The sequence below is a fragment of the Microtus oregoni genome, unplaced genomic scaffold, assembly GCF_018167655.1.
Source record: "Microtus oregoni isolate MIOR12 unplaced genomic scaffold, Mior012 000052F_004, whole genome shotgun sequence".
NCBI classification, from domain to species: domain Eukaryota; kingdom Metazoa; phylum Chordata; class Mammalia; order Rodentia; family Cricetidae; genus Microtus; species Microtus oregoni.
Genome location: NW_024543816.1, coordinates 279,947 through 295,252, shown reverse-complemented (window position 1 = coordinate 295,252; position 15,306 = coordinate 279,947). Strand labels below are relative to the sequence as shown.

General features: G+C 46.8%; 1 long non-coding RNA gene across 1 annotated transcript; it reads right to left on the bottom strand.

Moving 5' to 3' along the window:
• Positions 1-12,568: 12,568 nt before the first annotated feature.
• On the bottom strand, positions 12,569-14,924 carry LOC121437405. The gene is made up of 4 exons (XR_005972964.1): positions 14,481-14,924; positions 13,997-14,049; positions 13,746-13,795; positions 12,569-13,375 (listed from the first exon to the last, which is right to left on the bottom strand). It is a non-coding gene; the product is annotated as an uncharacterized LOC121437405 (long non-coding RNA).
• Positions 14,925-15,306: the final 382 nt, after the last annotated feature.

The following is a 15,306-nucleotide window of genomic DNA, read 5'->3' as shown; positions in this document are numbered from 1 at the left end:
ACGGAACCAAAGAGGGAGTGCACCTGGGCCTTGGGCCCGCCCCGCCTAGTTTTTTCTCAGAATCCCAGAAAGCCACACCCTAACTTGGTCCCACCTCTTAAAGATAATTGGTTAGCAAGGCTTCCCCATCAGAGGACTTGACATCAGTTCCCAGCACCTAGCAGACTGGCTCCCGACTGCCTGTAAAGTCTAGCTCTGGGAATTCTGATGCCTCGGGCCTCTCCAGACTCTTGCATTCATATGCACACACCCACACAGAGACATACACATATACAAAGTTAAAAAAATAAAAATAAGCCGGGCGGTGGTGGTGCATGCCTTTATCCCAGCACTTGGGAGGCAGAGGCAGGTGGATCTCCATGAGTTTAAGACCAGCCTGGTCTACAAGAGCTAGTTCCAGGACAGGCTCCAAAATTACAGAGAAACCCTGTATCGAAAAACAAACAAACAACCAAAAAATTAAAACAAAAAAAATCAGAAAACAACAACAAAATATGGAGCAAATCAAAGTATCTCAAACTCTGGATTTTTAGGGTCAACTCCAGTCTTTTAAGGTCAGGGGTAAAAGGTACTTTCTACCAAGTCTGAGGAGCTGAGTTCTGTCTCCTGGAGCTCCAGAATTTGTCCTCTGACCTCTACAAGTGTCATATGCAAACTCATGTACTCACACTCCCTCACCAGGGGTGCACACAAAATAAATAAAATGTAATAAAAAGTGTAATTTAAAACAAAAACCAAACCAAACAAAAAAACCAAACCAACCAACCAACCAAATAAACAACAACAACAACAAAAAGCTGGTCGGTGGTGGCTCAAGCCTCTAATCCCAGCACTCTGGAGGCAGAGACAGGGAGATCTCTGTGAGTTTGAGGCCAGCCTGGTCTATAGAGCTAGTTCCAGGAATCCAGGGCTACACAGAGAAACCCTGTCTTGAAAAACCAAAAAAACCAAGCAAGCAAACACGCAAGCAAACAACAACAAGAAAAGAACCCCAAGGGATTGGAGAGATGGCTCAACAGTCAAGAGCACTTGTTGCTCTTACACAGGACCAGGGTTCTGCTCCCACCTCCTACACGTGGTTCCAGACCATCTGTAACTCCAGTTCCACAGGATCCAGTGCTGCCTTCTAACCTCAGCAGGAACCAAGCAAGCACTTACACGTGAGCAAAAACAGTCCTAAAAGAAAATAGTTCTTTAAAAAAAAGTTCCAAATCCCCCAAACAAAACTCTGCAGTCTTTTTGATTATTACTGCTTGCAAACCAAGATGGGTTCAAATCCGGACAATTCTCAGGGCATTTCTGAACCATCTTCAGGCAGAGATTGTGTCTAGTAGTTTTTCTGGCAGTGTGTGAAATCCTCCATGTTTTACAGGCAACCCTGCTCCATCTAAACCCCTAAGTAGCAGGAAAGCTGGTCTGCAAGGCACCCCTCAGTTCCCTTCTCTATCCGGTCCTGCCACTCAGAAAGTGCTCAATGGTCTACACTCCAGCTGAACTTTCTTGACCTCAGAAACTAAACAAGACCATCCTGCTTAGTTCATGTGTAGGAAAGCATGGTGACTGTATTTGTTGGATGAATAAATACGGTAGGGTAGTTTTAAAAAGAAGTCTAATATACATTGTGGCAACCGACAGACAAGTGAAGTTGACCACAGAACAACTTCTGTCTGGGGACCTAATCTCTCTTTTTTTCCCCCACCTTTCTCTTCCTTTCCTTACCTCTCCTCTCCCCTTCCTCCCCATCGCTACCTTCTCTCATGCCCCCTGCCCTCTGTGTCATTCTCTTTCTGGGTGCTTATTGGTGGTGAGTGAGATCGAACACTTTGTCCAATCTTCACTCTACAAAAGAGGAAACTGAGGAAAGACTCCACAGGGATGTGAAAGAGGGCTCTGCTACGTACAGTTCTACACTTAAAACCTGCCAAGGAGAGACTCTCTGGTTCAGTACTTAACCAACAAATACAAACCCAAGGACAGGCATGGGGATTTGGGCTTTCAGTCCCCACACTGGGAGGCAGAGGCAGGAGGACCTCAGTGAGTTAGAGGCCAACCAGATCTACAGAGTTCCAGATCACCCAGAGTAACATTGTGAAACCCTGCTTCAAAAACCCCCTAACAACAACCCCTCCACCACAAATCCCTAGCAAGTACTCTGATTGGCTAGGCTAAGATCACATGAGCTAGTTTGAGGCCAATCAATAGGAAAAGGTGTTAGAAGACTCCCAGGGGAGGCGTGGGGGTTTACAATGATTGACAGCTCCCCCAGAGTCTTGTGATTGTGGTGGTGGTGGTGGGGCAGTTCACCAAAGCAAAGAGCCCCTGAACCATTAGAAGACCCAGAGGCTAGAGTCTTGGCAGCAGTAGCTGATGGGAAACCAAATGTCTGGAGTCCGGTGCATGAATTCTCCCCTCAGGACGAGGTTGGCCTGGGAGTCCCCGGACAGTCTGGAGGATCCCAAGACAAACAGAAAAGTTGGAAATGCTTGAGATCCTAGCTTGGTTTTTGAAATTTGCCCTCCTTCGAACAGAGAAACTGCTGTAAATTTCTCACCGCTGAATCAAGTCTGCACTCCGGGAAGTCACGGCATCGGGTTTCTGTTCAAGACACGGTTCAACCCTCAGGGTCTAGCCCGGCTTGTCTTTGGAAGCTAGGTTTGTCCTTGACAGGTTCCTCCAGGTGCTCTTGACTGTTCCTGTGACAGAAGCCATCTGTTCCTGCCTCTGTCTGTGCCCCTGTCATTTCCCCCTGCTTGGAATCCACTCCCTTATTCTCTCAGCCCCTTCCAACCCTACCCACCTTTGAAAGTGCTCCTCAAGTCCCTCGTGCTTCCCTGTGTCTTCTAAAGTCACTCCCTCTGCCCTTTAGGCCCAGTGTATAACAGTAGAAAGAGGCCTGAAGACCAAAGCTCAAGCTCGCCACCAATTCTTTGTATGACCTCGCCGGGAGTTATTTCCTCCCTCTGCAACTGCGTTTCCTCTTCTGGGCGACGAGGGAGGACTGGTTTGTTAGAAAGGGAAGCCCCCACCCCTTCAGCACCACCCCCACCCAGAGCCTCTTGGCTTCCTCCCAAGTAGGAGGCATACTGTCTGCCACATTTTAGGAGATTCTGTGATTCAGAAATGGAACTCTCCTCTTTCGTCCCCTGCTAAATGAGAAGGCTGGAAGCCCGGGGCTTCAGTTGGTGGAGTTCTCTCTGCTTCTTTGGGCCTAGAAGCGAGTCCTTCCATTTTCGGAAGGTCTCTCCCTCCCCTGGCTTCCTTTCTATAATCCTTGCCTAGCAATGATCAGAATAAGGCCTAGGGGGATGGAGGTTGCCTTGATTATTCAGGATAGTAAGGAAGTTCTCAGGGGGATTGAGTCTGGCTTGGAAGAAGCTCACAAGATCTGCTGGCCGCTGCTTTCATGCCACACGGAGGAGAGGATTTGAGCATCCGAGGTCTCTCTGGTTCAGCTTCACCCCAACTCTTGGTTATCTCCTATCTTCCTTTCCAGGTACAGTGTGAGGGGCCCAGTAAAGATGCTCTTAACTAAATGTGACTGAGTAAAATATTTACGAAAAACTCACTGTAAGGGTCTGTCTGCCCCTGTGGTTGCTGTAAAGCGGAAGAGAAGGACGTGAGGCGCTGCAAGGAATGCATCTCCCCCAGCAGCAACCCTGCTTTATGGACAATATGGCCTCTGCTAGAGGGCTTTATCTCTTGGGGAAGAGCTTTCCCAGAATGCCCATAAATGGCTCAGAGCGGGACTCCGGCTCCTCTTCTAAAGTGTCACATTTGAGGACCATTAAAAAAACCTCTGGGAGGGTGCATCAAGATGGCTCTGCGGGTAAGGGAGCTTGCCGGCAAGGCTGAGGACCCGAGTTCAGTCCCAGGACTCCACAAGGTGGGAGGAGAGACCTGACTCCCACACACTGTCCTCTGATTTCTACAAGGGGGTCACAGCACACGGACATCCTCCATTACACACACCCACAGACATAAGTAAAAATGTAAAACAGCAACCAAATCCCAAGAAAACCAAAAACACCCGTGAGAGGAACCTCGTCAGTGATGGGTCTGCTAAGTGATCAGATGGCTCCATCTCTCTTAGGAGGAAAGAAGAGGAAAGGCTGAACTGGAAGGTCGCGTGGAGTCTATATCCCAGCGTTCAGACAGATGTGGGCAATAGGCGGAGGAATGTAGCCAGCTGCTGGCATCTGCACTTCCACGAAAGTGGGCTTTCTGGAAGGGGTTTTCCCTGGCTCAGGCATTTCCCAAACTAGCCAGCGTGTCGTGAGGCCACGGGCAATCATCCAAGTGCCACCTTCCTGAACTGCTCCTGAAGGAAAACGGTGCCTTTCAACTCTCTCTACTGCTTGACTCCATAAGAGCCAACACTCTGGCCAGGAGGCACTAGGTTACTCTGGGTATATACAGTGTTTTGAGAGAGGGTCTCACCCATAGTCCAGGCTTGGCTCCAACTTCCCACCAAACCGCCACCCTCAGCCTCCTGAGTGCTGGGATTCCAGGCTTGAGCTACCACACCCAATCATCATGCTTATTGGTTTTCTTTTTCCATTTAGTGTGTGCATGTTTGTGTAAGTGGGAGTATATATGCACATGCGTGTGAGTGCACGGAGGCCAGGGGGCAACCTTGGCTATCATTCTTCACCTTGTGTTTTTAGACAAGGACCATCACTGGGACTTAGGGCTCACCAAATCAGCTAGAGCCCCCAAGGATCTACCTGTGCCCACCTCCCCAGAACTCAAATACAAGTTATATTTAACAAATGTCTATTTGAGTCTTTTGTCCACATGTATGCATGCACACTACATACTCTTGAAGATATTAAAGGGCTTCGGATCCCCTGGAGCTGGAGCTACAGGTGATTGTGAGCTACTGTATGAATCCCCAGCAAGGGCAGCAAGTGTTCTTAACCACTGGCTCATCTCCCCAGCCCATCTTTCAACAGCAACCGAACAGGAGCTCTGAGGACTGGAATGCAGGGCCACCCTCTTTAGTGAGGAGCTATCCTCCAACCTCTGTATTTTTTTTAAGTAGGCTATGTTTCACCTCGGCCCAGAATAAATCAAAACACATGTATGCAGTTCAGAGAATATGGAGGTCCTGCAGTTTTCCCGTAGACTGGCTGGAAATTGTGTTCTAAGCCCACCGCTGCCCACATAGAAACCTTTCCCACCACACAGGTCAGGGGTTCATGCTGACCAAAAGAAAAGTTAATGTAAAGCCAGGCATAGTGGCATAGGCCTTTAATCCCAGCACTCTGGGAGGCAGAGGCAGGCGGATCTCTGTGAGTTCAAGTCCAGCCTGGTCTATGTAGTGAGTTCCAGGACAGCCAGGGCTACACAGGGAGACCCTGTTTCAACTACCCTCCCCCAGAAAAAAAAATCAATGTAGACTCTAGTACTAATATAAAATAAGTTTTATTATATCTATAAAAGAGAAACAGTCTGTTTATATAAATTTTGGAAAATCATTAAAAATATAAAGAGAAAAACAAACATCACCTGTGATATATGTGCTGTTAAAGTTTTGTCGTGTTTCTTCATAAAGTTTGTCATGTTTCTTTCCCCCATGTAGTGATACAAAATTACGTATGCAACATGTTCCCAATACACTTATATTATGTATTCAGGAATATACTGCAAAAATAATTCTGTATCTTATTCCTACGATGCGCTGCTTCTTTCTTCCAGCCTGTGTCTATGAATTGATACAAAACTATTTATGCAAAATGTTCCCAATATAATTGCAGTACATATTAGGAACACATCGCAAAAACAGTTCAGTATCCATCACTGGTGGTGCCACATCTTGGAGGTAACTGTCTCTTTAGCCCATACGATTGATGCAGAACCATGAATGCAAAATGTCCCCAATATACTCATAGTACATATTAGGAACACATCGCAAAAACAGCTCAGCACCATGGCTGCCCTGTCTCCTTCCTCTATTGCTCAACCACAACCCCAGCCCCCAGTATCTTTGTTCAATGTTAAAGCACAGCTCAGAGATGACCATAATATTTTGATGTCTTTCCTCTTAGCCTTATATCTGCACATTGATCCTATGCATGTAAAATGAAAATACAGAAAAATATTTTGCATGTTTATCACTAAACATTTTATCAGGGTTTGTGGCATATCCTCATGACACGAAAAATATTTTCAGAAATATCAATTTCAGTTAAGGCAAGCCATCCCGATGTCTTAGAAAAACATTTTTATTTATGCAACCCTTTACTATTAGTCAGTCAGTCATCCAGGAGAGTCCTAATTTTATTCTCAAAATTACTGAAGGGAAGGGAGGCCTATAATCACAGTGATGTAGGAGGCTGAGGCAAATGAACTACAGATTCGAATTCTGCCTGGCCTACAGAGTGAGTTAAAGCCTTTGTGAGAGCAAATCAATGAGACCTCATCTCAAAAAGAAAGATATATAATAACCTATAATTCCAGCACTTGGGAAGTGGAAATCAAGAGGACAAGGAGTTCAAGGTGAACCTTGGCTATACAAGCTTGAGTCCAACCTGGGCTACATGAGACCTTGTCTCAAAGACAATTAAACAAATAAATAGTAATAGACACAATGGAAAGAGCATTTTTCAAAGTCTCTGCAACCTTCTGGTTCCTTTGGCTTGCATATTTCTTCGTGGCCATGGTATCCATGACTCCACATATTACAGTTGGCCTTGTGTTTCTAATGCTGGCAGCTGGTGTTTTTCTTGTTTGCTTAAGCAAACACTTTTTGTTTTAATATTCCAGCCTATATATAAAATCATATACCCTGCCTTGGCTTCAGTGGACTGAATAGAAACACAAATTAAAACTCCTAGGCAGAGCCAACTCCTCCCCTCCCCCACTCCGTGGCAAGCCCTCCCCTCCTCGCTTGGGGCCCACTTCCCTCCCAACCTCTCAGCTCCAGTCATACTCACCCTGCCTGTTCTAGGAAGACGAGTGGTTCCCAGACCTTTCAGTTAGCAATCTGTCACAAGGGCACAGTGTATCTCGTGACACGATGATCCCCGAGATGCCTGAGATCCTTGCGTGGGGAACCTCAAATTTCTGTCTTTCCCGAGACCCCTAAAAACTTTTAGAGAGTTACATTTCACAATGCAGCAGCAACAACAAGAGCACACCCAAAACAAAGCAGCAACTAAGCTGCAAAGAAGGAAAAACAAACAAGCGGAGCTTTGGGTGTACTTCTACCATTAAACAAGTCTTTCTGTTTGGCGATGCCCTCCAGTTTCTGCTCCTACTATCAGCCACTATAAACTGTGGAATTCGGTGGCCTTGGTTTTTAAAAACTTGTTATCTCAGGCATTTTTCTAAGTTTCTAGGTAGTTTTTACAATCTGCATTTGTAATGGCTAAAAAGGGTCTATTGAGGCTGGCGCTAAATGATTCCCTGCGGTTAGCTCCTATTTGTCCTCTTAATTTGGTTGAATCTATAGACAGGAGCAAAGATTTAAAATGAATTCACTTCACAGTGTTTAAGGCTGTGCGCATTGACTTATGCGTGGGGATGTAACTTATAGTCATTACTTAATTCTGAGGTCAGTCTTGGGCCTCAGTTGGGAAGTGTCTAGCAGTTAGGCTCTTACTCGCCTTGGCACTAGGCCGCTTCCACTAGAACACACAAGTTCCCTCCTTTTTCTGTTGTAGTCACTGTGGTGTTGGTTTCTGATGATCAGGTAGGGCCGTTTACCTGGCACAGCAGGAAGTCTGGATGCTGAGACCTCGGTACCTAGGCTCCCATATATCCCTAATCTTCAGAATCCCCGGGGTGTCTTATCTCAAAGTTGTTGCAAACAATGCATCTAGGAGAGCAGGTGGGAAAGTAGGTGAGCAAAGGAAAAAAGGGCAAGTGCTGAGATGAGGATTGCAAAGATTTTGTTTCTAGGGCTCAAAAAGCTAGGGCTTTCTCGCTACAGAGAGGAGGTGGGGGCGGGGCAGCAAACGCCCAGCCAGGGCAATGCCTCAGGAAATTCAGGCTGCAAAGCAAGCAGTATTCCCAGCCCCCTGACTTGGGACCAGGGCCCCCTCTTCAGTTTCCATCAATTGCTCAGAAGACGCTTAAGGGGAGTGATCTAAGGCTGAGGGACTACAGGAAGTGGAAGTCTGTAGAAGCTCCTCCCTAATGACGCAGCTTAAGGTCCCCACTGGGCTCTAAGGCCTTTTGAACTTAAGGAGATCAATTGTGAAGCCAGGAAGGAAAGCAGATGGGTAAAATATTAGGACGGAGCGAGGGGATCCTAGCTAGGTGAACAGATACTAACGGGTGGGCGTAGTCAGGTCAGGCCGTACTGAGCCAGGGAGATACATATTTGATATGATTGGTGTATACATACTGTGTTTTGTTTAAGAGTTATGCAATAAGTCTAAATAAAGATGAACATATAAACTTCTGGGATCACGAGATGTGCTTCTCGCCAATGGGAAAATAGATCTCTAGAAATGAATGTCAGCTTGATATAGTCCCCAGCTCAGGTCCTTCAGTCTCCATCAATACACATTCATTGATCTTCCTCAACTATACTTTTGGAATCTATTTGTATTTTTCATGCTACATGGTCTCAAGGGAAAGCTGCCTGTCAATTCACTTCCTGAAGAATCATGTTTTCTCCAAGATTCGAGGAGCAAACTCAGTCCCTTGTTGTTCTTGCTTCCTCGATGGACTGACAGATTATGGTGTTTTAGAATACTCGGTAAAAATAATGTGCACCGCCAAGTCCTTCTTGGGCTTTTGTTTAATTGGATAGTTGCCCAAGTTAATGGAAATCAAAAGCAACATACAATTATTTAGTCTCCCAGCACTGGAGTATATCCAAATGTTTTCCTGTTTAGGATTCTACTTTTGTCCTTGTCTGTGTGCAAGCATAAATGCTTTACAGAGTTACACCTACTGCCTTTTGCTGTAGCCCTGGTTATTGACATCTAGTTTTTCCAAGTAACACTGACGCACATCTATTCAAATCAATTGACGCTCCCATCATGACTGACTCATTTGGTGGGAAAACAAGTTTACATGCCAACTGGAACAAATTTGGGGGGAGCCTAGGTTGGGAGTAAAAGCAGGAAGAATGAAATGGTGGGACCGGATCCTTTGACTTACAGATCATAAAACACTTTCCAGGAACATTTTTAAAAGACGTATACTATTACACTAGTGATTGATTATATTTTAACCCCCTAGTTGGGGAGTTTTCAATAGCTAGTGTAGTAAAATGCATATAAATTACAGCATCTGAAAGATGATTGTACTTTCTTGAAACAGAAGTCTTCTGGGTCCACATCCCCAAGACTGTTGATGTAGTGTTCCCTTGTTGGAAAAAAAAAAAAAACACCAAACCAGTGCTGCTAACTGAAGATGCCTTTGGAATTATTCCTGTTATGAAAATTGTTGCAAAATTATGTTCCATTCCAGTATATCATAATAACCTGAATGCCATGTCCTACTGCTTACAGAAATGTCGAAGTTTAGAGTTAGAGTCAGGCTCAGCCTTTTATAGTTTTAAGAGCCATGTCTGCCTAATAAACTTTATACAATGCCACGTGCACACAGCTTCCTCACTAACAAATAACGTGTGTTGGGTAAAAAAAAAAAGAGAGAGAGAGAGAGAGAAAACAATGGAGAGGTGTCTCTTTGAATGTGGTGATGGAGGATCAATTAATCAGCCGACTGCAAATTGAATCACTTTAGACAAGTCTCCCGCATTATGATGCGCATTTAGCAATGCTTGAAAAAAAAAAACAATTGAAAAGAATACCTTCGGGAGTGGTTAAAGAGAATTTATAGTCCGGAACGAATTGCCATCTTCTTAATTGACATGGAAGTGTTTGGCTAAAACATTGCTTTATTCACATTTTTGCCCTTGGAAGAAAATCTAGGCTCTCCACAACTGAGCAAATAAAGGTGTGAAGAACATTGCAAACCAGAAAAGGGCACCACGCAGCCAGGCGCGCTACGCAGATGAGCTGTTTTGGCATCCTTGGGCAAAGGACATCTTAGATTTTGGAAGGCAATGGCCCTAAATCGGATCATTTGCTCCCCTGCTCTCTGCCATTTTAAACCCCTAATCCGCCTGAATCTCACCTGAGTCCTGCGGGCACCCGCTGGAAGGAGCCGGATGACGCGGGCCAGATCCTTTCGGATGGAGCACCTTCAGTGCACCCCGGTGCTCTTCCTGTGGCGAAAGGGAAAAGCCTGTTGGACAGCAGAAATGGAGAAGGGAAGCTGGTGAGGGAGAGTAAGGAGTCTCAAAGTGCCCCTCCTCCAACCCAATGTGGCGGAACGCGGGAGTCTGAACCTGTTAGCCATTTGCCCTGGGGATTCCGGGACAGAGGGGCCCTGCCACGGGGCGGGGTGGGGTAGGAGCTGGGGGCGTGGCTTCAACAAATGGAGGGGGTTATGGGGACCGGGATTGGCTGAAGTCCCAAGAGCTATTGGTGCTCCTGGGAGCCTGGGGGTCCTTGGGGGCCCAAAGGAACCTAAACCACCTCCCACACATTGCTCAAGCGCAAGGGAGTCTGGGAGAAAGGCATTCGGTGGCTAGAGCTAGACTCCCAGGCGCACAAGGCCTCCTCTAACTGTAAATTTTATGGGGCCCTGTACCCAGTCCCTGGGGAAGACCACTACAAGGTAGCTCATAGAGACCAGAAGGGTGTGTGTATGCGTATTTTTATTATATTTTTTTAAGATGACAAAGCAGAGAGATTCCATTCCCACTACATTTTCCAATATGCCGGTGCTCTAGGTCATATAAAGTGATGTTCACAGGAAAAGTAAGGCCGTGCTCAGGTAATTCACACTCTTCTCCAGTTCCCAGGTGACTCTGAACCCCCTTTCTCATTGAGGGCTCAGAGGGCTCCTCAAGGGAGTGGAGGTGGCATGAGGGTGGGCTACAGAGGTGCCATGATCATTAGTCACAGCACAGAGTTTGGGGGGTCACAAAGGGACTTGGAATATACAGCTCTGATGCTGCTTGCTATTTTCTCAGAGCTTCTAAGAGCGAGGGTGTCCTTGAGTCCCTGCGGTCAGGGTAGGTTTGTGTGGTGACTTTGGGAAATGGGGACAAAAGCGGTCTAGAAACACTCCGAGGCTTCCTGTTGGCCTCTGCTCCTCACTGTGCCACCTGAGGTTCATCACCAGCAAGGCCATGTGCCTCTAGGTATGGTTTTATTTTTTTGATGCCAGAGATCCACGGATGCTGCCCCTCCCCCCCTCCAGCACAGCTGTGGGACCCTTAATCTTTCCTGACCTCTAACGTCCTTTCTACAGGGGGCTAAGCTCTATGGGTAGAAACTGCAGAGAGAAATAGGGATTGCTTCAAGTCACCCTTCCTGACCATCTTTGCACCCCTTCTTATTCCTTTTAGGGAAAGCCCTTCCCCGTTTTGTTGTTGAGGACTGAAGGCAGACTTTCTTCATTGCTGTCCTGGGGGTGGTATTTTACTAGGTTGTCGGGAAGTTCTTGCTTTCTAGTCGGTTCAGTTTTACCTGGGCAGGGAATGAGGTGCTAACAACAGTTTCTGTCACACCCAGTCACATAATCACAGAGGGCCAAGTGCTTCGCGGACAACAAACACAAAAGCTCTGGTCTGGAGCTGTTCTGGGGCCTGGCTCCCATTGGGGCCTATGCTGCAGGCGACAGATGGAAACTTACCTGGTGGGTGGGTGTGCCCATGTGTAAGTCCCAGACTTACCCGGGCAGCGGAAACAATACTCCAGGGCACCAAACACTCACTGCAGTACTGTTCCCGCTGCTAGGGCACGACTGAGTGTGGTGGGCTAGAGCAGGATACCTTGTCCCTCCTCCATGCGCATGGCCAGCTTGCTTGGCAGTCACCCCCTCCCAGGCCCTTGAACAGTGCAGGGTGGCCCTCACTAGACTAAGGCCCTGCCCAGGGAAAGGATGGACCGCAAGCCCCTGCCCTCCCACCTACCTGCTTTGGGGTTTTTAGGAGAACCCACACGGGGTCTGCTTTGCTGGCCCCCACCTTCTACTTTTCCCGCGAAGGGGTGGTGCAGCGCTTCATGTTTTGAACCTTTGCAATACTCCAAAACATGAATTGCTGCTGCATCCCTTCGGAGCCAACGAGGGTGGGGGTCGCACTGGGGTACCTGTGAATGAAGAAAGTCTCTGTGAGAAGAAGGAGCCCCTCCTTGCCCTGCTCCCTGGTGAGGATTAACTACAATGTATGCTGCTGAGGACCTATCACTCCAGGTTGATGGACTTTTCATAAGCTAGCACTTCTTAGAACTTTGTTTGCTTCAGGATCTGCTGGAGAGGTGAAGGGTAAGGCTTTCACACACCCTCACCATGAATATTGGAAAAGTGTATTGGTGGATAATGGGGTGGGGGGTAACTCTTACCTCAGAAAGGAGATGAAAAGTAAGATTAAATAAATCGAGACAATTTGGTAACATCTGGATCACTCTTGCCAGCTCCAAAGTCTTGGTGAAAGTTCCTGCTGCCTTGTATAAGTCTCATTTATTGTCCCCAGTTTGGGGTCATTTATTGGAAATTGATGCAAGGAACTTTTGATTTAAAAAAAAAACCTGTGGGTAGCTCCTTTGGTTTTAACTCATGTCTAATAGTTTCCTCCACTCTTACAGTGAACACCTTCTCATTAGTTGATTTTAAGCATGAGAATGTTCTATAGATGAAACCCCTAGATGTTTTCATACATTGCAGGTTATTCAAACTTATTCACAAATACTTTACATTTGTCAATGTCACTTATCAAACCACAAATCAGCTTTAAATACTTGATGTCAAATGGTTCCTTCTTGAACAACTCCACAGAAACTCGTGTCTTGAAATGGCCGGCACTGTGCACACTCCCGTTCTTGACTCTCAAAATGGACACATGAGCAGTAAGTTACATTCATTTCATTTCCTTTTGTTTAAACAAAACATTCAAGAAAGCACACACAAAAAAATCCTTCGGTCCTTAGCCACAGGCCTAATAATTAAAACAATAAAACTATACTGCCTTTGAAAGTAAAAATACATTTTGTATACATAAACAGAGATTCAACCTCACCAAACTTCCTGTATTTTCATTTAAAATTATGTCCGTTATTCAAAACTAGTACAATGAATTCTGGGTCCTATTAACTAATTGATTAATTAAATATACAGAGTATGTAATTAAACTAAGTACAAAATGCCTAACACAACAGATTGTGATCCAGTGCTAACAAATGCACTAATAATAAAGCCATAAGGTCATGATAAATAAAGCCATTAATAATAATAGCTCTACTCCTTAAGTTGGAGTCTCTAAATTCCATCTTGTCTTGGCTATATTACAAATCATTTTTACACGGACACGGCGGAATAATGGAGAAAAAAACCGTTGATGGTCGCCCTTAAAGAGAGAGAGGGAGAGAAAAAAAAAACATGTTTAGTAAAGGTACAATTATACTTTAAAGATACATAACTTTCTCCCAATTTAATTTTATGTACCCCTACAAATATGAGTCATCACATAATAGATTAAAGCCAATCCTAATTTAACATTTCCTTAGTTGATTACTTTTTTAAAAAAGTAAGTTCATTAGAAGTAACATCAGCGCCCTTCTAGATCATTTTGTTAACGAACACACCGGAACCAAATTCATCTATATTTTACCTCACAGATTTCTTTTCTTCCAGTAACACTACAACGACTTATATCCCTTAAAAGTCGTCTCACTCCCCTGGCTCACGTATTTCCCTTTGGGCTGAATTTTACTTACGAAAGGAGAACACAAAGAGGCGTCTGGTCACTTCTAGAGAGGGTCATTCGCTGAATAGAAAAGACAAAGAATCAATACTTTGGAGTTGCCCTGGCCCCACCCCCTTCAGGACTGCGACGTGTTTGGCCAAATGATTTAAGAGCCAAAGACTACGCCTCTTCCTCTCTTCACAGTTGAGAACGTCTCGTCTTTTAACGTTTTAAGCCTTGCGCCCCCACACCCAAAACGCACGGTGTACACGTCCTCCGCACCTTCGAGCCAAACTTTTCCAACGTCGAGTTTCATACTGGAAGAGCTAAACAACCTTAAAAAGTTTTAGTTAGGGAGAGACAATGTAAACTGAAATTTATGTTTCTTTCCAGGACAGTCTTTACTGCTTACAAATGAGAGTCGCCTAAAGTCCATTTACAGTCTGTCAAAACCAGTCGCTCCCCACCCTGGCGAGGCTGACAGCCGGCCACCGCCCCTCACTCACTTTTCTCTCTCTGCTCTTCCCTGTTCACTCTTCTCAGACTATTTTCTGAGTTCTCGGGGCACACTCTGTCCTCTCCCCACACCGACCCCCCCAAACACACTTTCCACCCCCACCCTCCACTCAGCGCGACACAAAACTTTTTTTCAGAATTATCCCCGCATCTGTTACAGTCTGCAGTGACTAGCCTCATAGTTGGGGGGGGGGCGGGAAAGGTCAGCCTAAAAGTCCCCTCCCCCTCCTTTTTTTAGATCGCAAGTCACCTCTCACTCCACTCGAAAATGGCGCCGAAATCGTAGAACTTCTTAAATTTCATTGTAAGCTTTTTGCAATGGTTTCTGGGATTTTCCTGCGAAGCTGCCCCGCCAAGTCGAACTAGCGAACAAGCCAGAGACGCGGGACAGAGGAAGGAAAAGGAGGGTGGGGAGGCGGACAGACAGACCGACTGACGTCCAGACAGTTGGAGAGCGAGAGAGAAAGGGCAGAGGACTGTGGCGGGGTTGAGGGGGGTAGAAGATTGGGCACAGGGTCTTGGGAGGGCGCGAGGTCACGGGGGTACGGGACGCTGAGCGCCAGAGGGACCGAAAGTTGGGAGTCGGGAGTCGGGGTGCGGAGCTCACAGAGAGGCGTGGCGGAGGAGAACGGGAGCCAGGCTGGAGCAGGGCAGGAGCCGGGCTGGAGCAGAGCCGGAGCAGGGCCGGAGTCGGGCCGGAGTCGGGCTGGAGTCGGGCTGGAGTCGGGCTGGAGTCGGGCTGGAGCTGAGCGCACCCCAAGAGGCGAGCGGGAGCAGCCAGCGCCCAGTGGCTCGCCGCAGCCCTAGAAAAAGCCGGCCCGGGGGGTGTGGCCAGGCTCTGCTCCGCGCCCCTCCCAGCGATTCCGAGGCCCGGGGGGCGGAAGGAGGGGGGGGGGTGAGGCCGTGCTGGCGCTCAGCGCCACAGCCTTGGCCTGCAGCCAGGAAGGGCTGGGGAAGGACGTGGGGAGCCTGCAGTGGCCACGTCCAGAGCCTCATAGCCCCGGGTTCTGGAAGAAAAAAAAAGGAGAAAGGGGAAAGGGGGAAAAAGAGCAAAACCAAGGACACAAGGTAGCTCA